The 7500-nt window shown below is 45.3% G+C and overlaps 1 pseudogene; it reads right to left on the bottom strand.

Moving 5' to 3' along the window:
* Positions 1–4746: 4746 nt before the first annotated feature.
* The window catches only part of LOC124027188, an 11989-nt pseudogene continuing 9235 nt past the window's right edge, over positions 4747–7500 (bottom strand).

Consider the following 7500-nt stretch of genomic DNA (forward strand, 5'->3'; position numbering starts at 1 on the left):
TAGAATTAAACACGTCCACACACACACACACACACACACACACACACACACACACACACACACACACACACACACACACACACACACACACACACACACACACACACACACACACACACACACACACACACACACACACACACACACACACACACACAGACAGACTGCACACACGCACACACCCACACACACACACACACAGACAGACAGACAGACAGACTGCACACACACACACACACAGTACTGTTAGCCATTCTATTCAGTGGCCTGCTGCCCTCTCTTTAATTAGGCTAATTGAAATGCTAGAATAACCATCTTCTTGATTGCTCATTATTTTTGGGCAATTTAAAATGAAAAATGGATGCACACAGAGGCCAAGCGAGCCAGAGAGCCCTCCCCCTTTCTCCTGAGCTGACCCTCTTGTGTGAGCAGGCCCTCTTCCCCACCTTCTGGTCCTCTCGCCCGCCCCCTGGTCCTCCCACCCGAGGCTGGCTGGCTGACTCAGACCTGCCCTTTCCTGTAGCTGCCAGCAAGCCCTGTATGTTCAACCCTGGTGTTAATCCTCCCTTGGCCTATAACAGGGAGTTGTGGTTCTTCTCATCTTCCTGTGGGCCGCAGGAGGGCCTGGGGGTTTCATCTCCCTGTGGGCCATAGGGAGGGATTGGGGTTTTCATCTCCTGTGGGCTGTAGGAGGGATTGGGGGTTTCATCTCCTGTGGGCCATAGGGAGGGATTGGGGTTTTCATCTTCCTGTGGGCCGCAGGAGGGCCTGGGGTTTCATCTCCCTGTGGGCCATAGGGAGGGATTGGGGTTTTCATCTCCCTGTGGCTGTAGGAGGGATTGGGGGTTTCATCTCCTGTGGGCCATAGGGAGGGATTGGGGTTTTCATCTCCCTGTGGGCTGTAGGAGGGATTGGGGTTTCATCTCCCTGTGGGCTGTAGGAGGGATTGGGGGTTTCATCTCCCTGTGGGCCATAGGGAGGATTGGGGGTTTCATCTCCCTGTGGGCCATAGGGGAATTGGGGTTTCATCTCCCAGTGGGCCATAGGAGGGATTGGGGTTTCATCTCCCTGTGGGCCGTAGGAAGGATTGGGGGTTTAATCTCCCTGTGGGCCATAGGAGGGATTGGGGTTTCATCTCCTGTGGGCCGTAGGAAGGATTGGGGGTTTAATCTCCTGTGGGCCGTAGGAGGGATTGGGGGTTTCATCTCCCTGTGGGCCATAGGAAGGATTGGGGGTTTAATCTCCCTGTGGGCCGTAGGAGGGATTGGGGGTTTCATCTCCCTGTGGGCCGTAGGAGGGCCTGGGGGTTTCATCTCCCTGTGGGCCGTAAAGGGGATTGAGGTTCTCCCCTGGGGGTGTTTGTGTATCTGAGAGAGACCAGGGGAGGATGTGAGAGCCCATCTGGGAGTGTTGTGTGACTGACAAGCTGGGAAAACGCTCATCTGCTCCTCTACCCTGTGTCTTTCTAACAGGGACGGTGAGTCATTTCTACACACACCGGTCTGTGTTTACATAGAGATACCCACAGACACATAACAGCCACTCACACACACACACACTCACACACACACACACACACGCACACGCACACGCACACGCACACGCACACACACACACACACACACACACACACACACACACACACACACACACACACACACACACACACACACACACACACACACACACACACACACACACACACACACACACACACACACACACAGCAATTCTATGTACCTTACCCTGCTAGACTGAATTGTATCAAAGATGACATGAGTAACACAGCATAATTGACATACTCCCCTCTCCCTTTAACATACACTCAGCATTATATGAACATTATGCATACACAATATATGAAATACACACAATATATAAAAACATGCATTCGATTTGCCTTCAAGGAAACATCTTGCATTCTCATTCATCTGCAGACAGACATGCACTGAGTCAGACTAACACCAGTTCCAGGGCTTTTAATTATGTTTTTTTTTCCAGCAGCTCTCTCCATGGCAACCCAAAGTTCTGCTTGTCACAACATGAAACATGAGGGAATAAAGACATTTTCCCAATATGCTGCTACACCAGTGAGCATATTTCTCCTTGAGACAGGCCTGCTGTATGCTGCCAATCTGATACTTTAGCCCCCCCTGTTGGCTGCCTGGTGAACTGCAGATGAGTCTGCATGGGTGCATGTGCATCTTCCTGCCTTGGTGTGTGCAGGATATTAAGTGTAGTTGAATTTCATTTGAACGAGACAGAGAGAGAGAAACGGAGAACGGAGAGACGGAGAGAAGGAGGATCCACACAAACAGAAGAGATCATTAGGGATCGGATCAAATCACTCTTCTTAGCAATATGATATAATCATATGACACCGGAGGTAAAGCCACTGTACTGACTCTCTCCATTGACTGTCTTCGTGGTGACTGCTGTGAGTGGCAGGGGATGTGATGTATGACTGTTTCATAGTAAATACAGAGGGCGGAGACTATGTACTAAGAGTGGTTGGCCACATGTTGACCTGACGAAGATAAATGGGTGACACTATTGACCGGGTTGTCTTTGAGAGCTCACTGGCGTCAATTTCAATGGATGTCAGGGGACCATTAGCATGTAAATGAGCTGTTTCCAATCATAATTGCCGTGACAAACAAGTGAGTGTTAATTGTTATGTGTTGGCATTGCACTTACTGTATAAAATGAGCTCTCTTAATGAATATAAATTGCTGAATTCTTTCTCTGTGGAATAGGAGGGAGGGGCACACAAGCTGATAATAAGCTGTGCTCTGATTGGCCAAATGAAGACTCAGAGGTAAGCTTATTGGATAGCAAGGGTGTCGGACTACCAGGAACTTAGGAACTGAATCCTACAAGGTGAAGGCAACCTTGGGGTAGCTGACTCTACGGTTCCATGGACGACTATGCACCCTTAAGATGAGGTAAGATGAGGTGAATTCGTCATTTGGCATCATTAGATTGTGTTTCTATCACACTGTGTTTGTGCAAGTCTGAACCATCCCGACACACAAGCTAATAATGTATGTTGGCTTGCCTTCACAATGAAACAGTGAGGGAGTGTGGAGAGGGCCAACTATCTATCTACTATATCGAGCCACCTGTCAATTCAGTAGTCCAGAGTTCAAAGGTCACAAACCAAAATGAGAGTAATTTCACACAAATAGAAATTAACAGGAAATGCAGGAGTCAATCAACACAATCAGGAAGTCCTTGGTGATGAAAGGAAGTCCTTGGTGATGAAAGGAAGTCCTTGGTAATGAAAGGAAGTCATTGGGGATGAAAGGAAGTCATTGGGGATGAAAGGAAGTCCTTGGTAATGAAAGGAAGTCATTGGGGATGAAAGGAAGTCCTTGGTAATGAAAGGAAGTCCTTGGGGATGAAAGGAAGTCCTTGGTGATGAGAGTAGTCCAGTGATTACATTTTCCCAGGAAGATAATTCAAAGAAACAGGTTTATACAGCATAATTACTCAACTATTTTACTTTCAAAGTTTTAAACAAACATTTAATTCATTGTTTCCTCACACCACCACGGCCATTTTGACCCATCCTTCCATTTATGTTTAACCTATAATACATAACCTTTATTTCTGTTGAATTCCATATCACATTACAATGTTACCATCTGTTTGTTTCCCTGCTATGCCACTTACTATGTGCAGTCCTTTGAATAGAGAATCATCAACATCCAGAGCCATGGGGCGGAATTCTGGCCATATGGTGATGTCACTTCCCATCTGGCTGAGAGAGGTGACATCACAGGCAGATGACCTGAACTAGGTCCAGGATGCCCTGCTCTACTGCACTCTGCTCTACTGCACTCTGCTCTACTCCACTCTGCTCTACTCTCTGACACAGTCTGTGATACACACTTGGGAGCCAGAGCTGCCTGTGTCTGACTGTCACTCAGACTGACAACTCCACTGATTTGCCACCATAAACATGCTCCAGAACCCTATTCAACACTCAGGCCAATGGTATTCACACACACATACACACACACACACACGGCTGCAAGCACTTGTCTACACACATTCACACACGCACGTGCATACACTCAAACACACACAGATATATCACACACATACAGTGCCTTGCGAAAGTAATTTTGCACGCCCAATTTTTCAGTTTTTGATTTGTTAAAAAAGTTTGAAATATACAATAAATGTCGTTCCACTTCATGATTGTGTCCCACTTGTTGTTGATTCTTCACAAAAAAATACAGTTTTATATCTTTATGTTTGAAGCCTGAAATGTGGCAAAAGGTTGAAAAGTTCAAAGGGGCCGAATACTTTCGCAAGGCACTGTATACTGTACATTTAGCCGTTCTCTTCAAAGTATGTGTAAATAAACGCAGTAGATACTGTATGTACTGTAGAACAACACAAACACACACATATACTGTACATTTAGCCGTTCTCTTCAGAGTATGTGTAAATAAACGCAGTAGATACTGTATGTACTGTAGAACAACACAAACACACACATATACTGTACATTTAGCCGTTCTCTTCAGAGTATGTGTAAATAAACGCTGTAGATACTGTATGTACTGTAGAACAAAACAAACACACACATATACTGTACATTTAGCCGTTCTCTTCAGAGTATGTGTAAATAAACACTGTAGATACTGTATGTACTGTAGAACAACACAAACACAGTCATTAAATGTGTTGTCACTCGTCATCTCCTGTCCCAAGAACACGGCAACAAAAGTTATCAACATTCGTTTAGTTTCATTTTATTCTTTAGAAAGGCACTTACAGTATGAAAGGCTCAAATATACTACTACAAGAGACAATGAGGGCCGAGGCTTACCTTTCACACACATGCATGTATAGTACCACTCACATATACACACACATGCATGTATAGTACCACTCACATATACACACACATGCATGTATAGTACACTCACATATACACACACATGCATGTTTAGTACCACTCACATATACACACATTTAGAAATGGAAAAGAAAAACCAGAACGTGGACAGGCCCAGAAATGACATCCTATATTTCACTTTGACAAAGGTTCTATTAAGGGGAGTTGCCATCAAGAAGACGATGAGAGGAGATCTATTACAGTCCCTCTGAAAGGAGATTCCAATCCTGTCACATCGTACTCTTATAACACACACAGGGTACAGGAGACATTACTGCTCATACTATTACTGATCAGGCTACAGGTATTGATGAATTGTGCTCATTGTCAAAGTTTCACTCCATTCATAATAATCACTGATTAAAGCCTGTCGAAGCACTTATTTCTACATAAATATATGTTTCAGTAAAGCGAACAGGAGAGTTTAGCTCTATAAGAACAGCAAACATACAGTATGGCTTCAGCATCAAGTGGTGACATGTACAGTACCTATAGAATCAGCATCGCATCTCTCAAATTGTACAAAAAGGCATCATACATCATATAGCTTTCATATAGGTGTCTCAGGTAAATATATTAAACATTTTCCAACATATTTTAAAGAAAGAAACCAGGATATTTGATGCCGTGTAGGTATGCCAAAAGTTCATTCAGAGCTCTCATATCCCATAGTGTATTCTCTTTGGATGAAAGCTTTCCTGCAGATAGCATGGGCACTTTATAAATGTATTATTATTTATTTATTCAGAAAAAATATTTTACCTTTATTTAACTAGGCAAGTCAGTTAAGAACACATTCTAATTTACAATGACGGCCTACCCCGACCAAACCCTAACCCGGACGACGCTGGACCAATTGTGCGCCGCCCTGTGGGACTCCCAATCACGGCCGGATGTGATGCAGCCGGTATTCATTAAGGAACAGTACACAGTACACATCGGCTGAGGATCATTTCAGACACAATGTTTCTTATCAAAATGAGTCATTTTCCTTCTATCTATTTCTTTTTACAAACATAGTGGTGTAACTACACCGTCTCTACATAGTTGGCTGGGTAGAGTCCCTCTCTCCCTCCATCCTTCATCCCTCTACACCAGCCCTGGTCATCCTCATCCTCAGTCTTCAGAAACTCCTCACCTGGAGGGGAGAGGTGGAGCATGGTCATCATATATCATTCAGTAACAGAGTACCACAGTCTCTCTCTCTCTCACACACACACTCACAGACAAGTACAGCGTGAAGACCTACCTGCTTTAAAGGAGAGCTCATCTGTCTCCTGTCCGTCATAGTCATAGAGAGCCCTGACCTTAACTCCTCCGATCATTACACTGAGAGAGAGAGAGAGTGTTAGTGTAAATCAACCATACACTAACCGTAACTACAGGCAATTAACACAACAGTCAGTATCTGAACTATATGACTCATCATAATGAGATGGGAAGTGAGTTCTACACGTCTCCTGTATCATACTAAGACTGTAACGTACATTCCTCCAACTACTTAACATCACTGAGATAGAGTTGTGCTGTAGGAGGAATCAATAAAGAGACAGATGGAGACATGTTTACCTCCTCTCTATGGTGCCTTGCTGTGACTCTACCTCTTTCTCTTTCTTCCCTTTTTTTTGCTTTTCTTCTCTGGCGTCCACTCCTGAAAGAGACCTTTCATTAGACCCCGTTGGACAACAAGGCAGACCGGTCCAGTCTATTAGCCTCCAGAGACTGTAATACTGGTCACATTGTTGGACTATGCTCTACTGTTATACAGTCTGCTGCATTAGCTTGTAACACTGTTCACTACATTAGACTAACTCTGACAATAACACAGGGCAGAAGTCTACATCAATCCATCAGTACATTATATTAGGCCCCATTAACTTCCATTAGCCCGCTGTGTCTGTGTGTGTGAGTGTGTGCATGTGTGAGTGTTGCACCTGGAACTGAGGCCAGTCGGTGGGCATGCCCGGTCCGTGGGTGTTCTTCCACCAGCGCAGGTCGTCCTGCTCACTGATGGCCATGAGAGTGTTGTGGAGCTCATTATACACAGCCTTCACACTGAGAGAGAGGAGGAGAGAGGTGGAGGGGGAGGGAGAGAGGGGGAATGATAGAGAGTGAGGGAGAAGGAGAGGGGGAGGAGTGAGGGAGGGTGGAGGGACAGAGAGGGGAAAGGGGCGTGACAGAAATGGAGAGTGAGAGATGAGATAAAAACATTTACACAACGCAACTACAACAAACACCCCCCCAACAAACACACCATCCTAGTCACAGTCTGGCTGCAGGTGTAGCCTACCTCTCGTTGTTGGTGACGTCCAGGTGTCTGTGGACGGACAGGAAGGCCTGTTTGAGGAAGCTGATCCTCTTCCTCTCCTCCTCCTGCGATTGGTCAAAAATACACTCCATCTCCTCCATGTAGCGAGGGGCATAGCGGGTCACCTCCTCCAGAACCTTCTCATAGCGGACACGCACCTGGGGGAAGAGTTACACATTATTACACACAGACTCACACATTCACTTCTCTCCTTCATTCTCTTACTGTCTATCTCTTACTTTCTCCGTCTCCTGCTGAGCCAGCTCTCTTTCCTCCTGAA

The sequence above is a fragment of the Oncorhynchus gorbuscha genome, unplaced genomic scaffold (genome assembly GCF_021184085.1).
Source record: "Oncorhynchus gorbuscha isolate QuinsamMale2020 ecotype Even-year unplaced genomic scaffold, OgorEven_v1.0 Un_scaffold_2981, whole genome shotgun sequence".
NCBI lineage: Eukaryota > Metazoa > Chordata > Actinopteri > Salmoniformes > Salmonidae > Oncorhynchus > Oncorhynchus gorbuscha.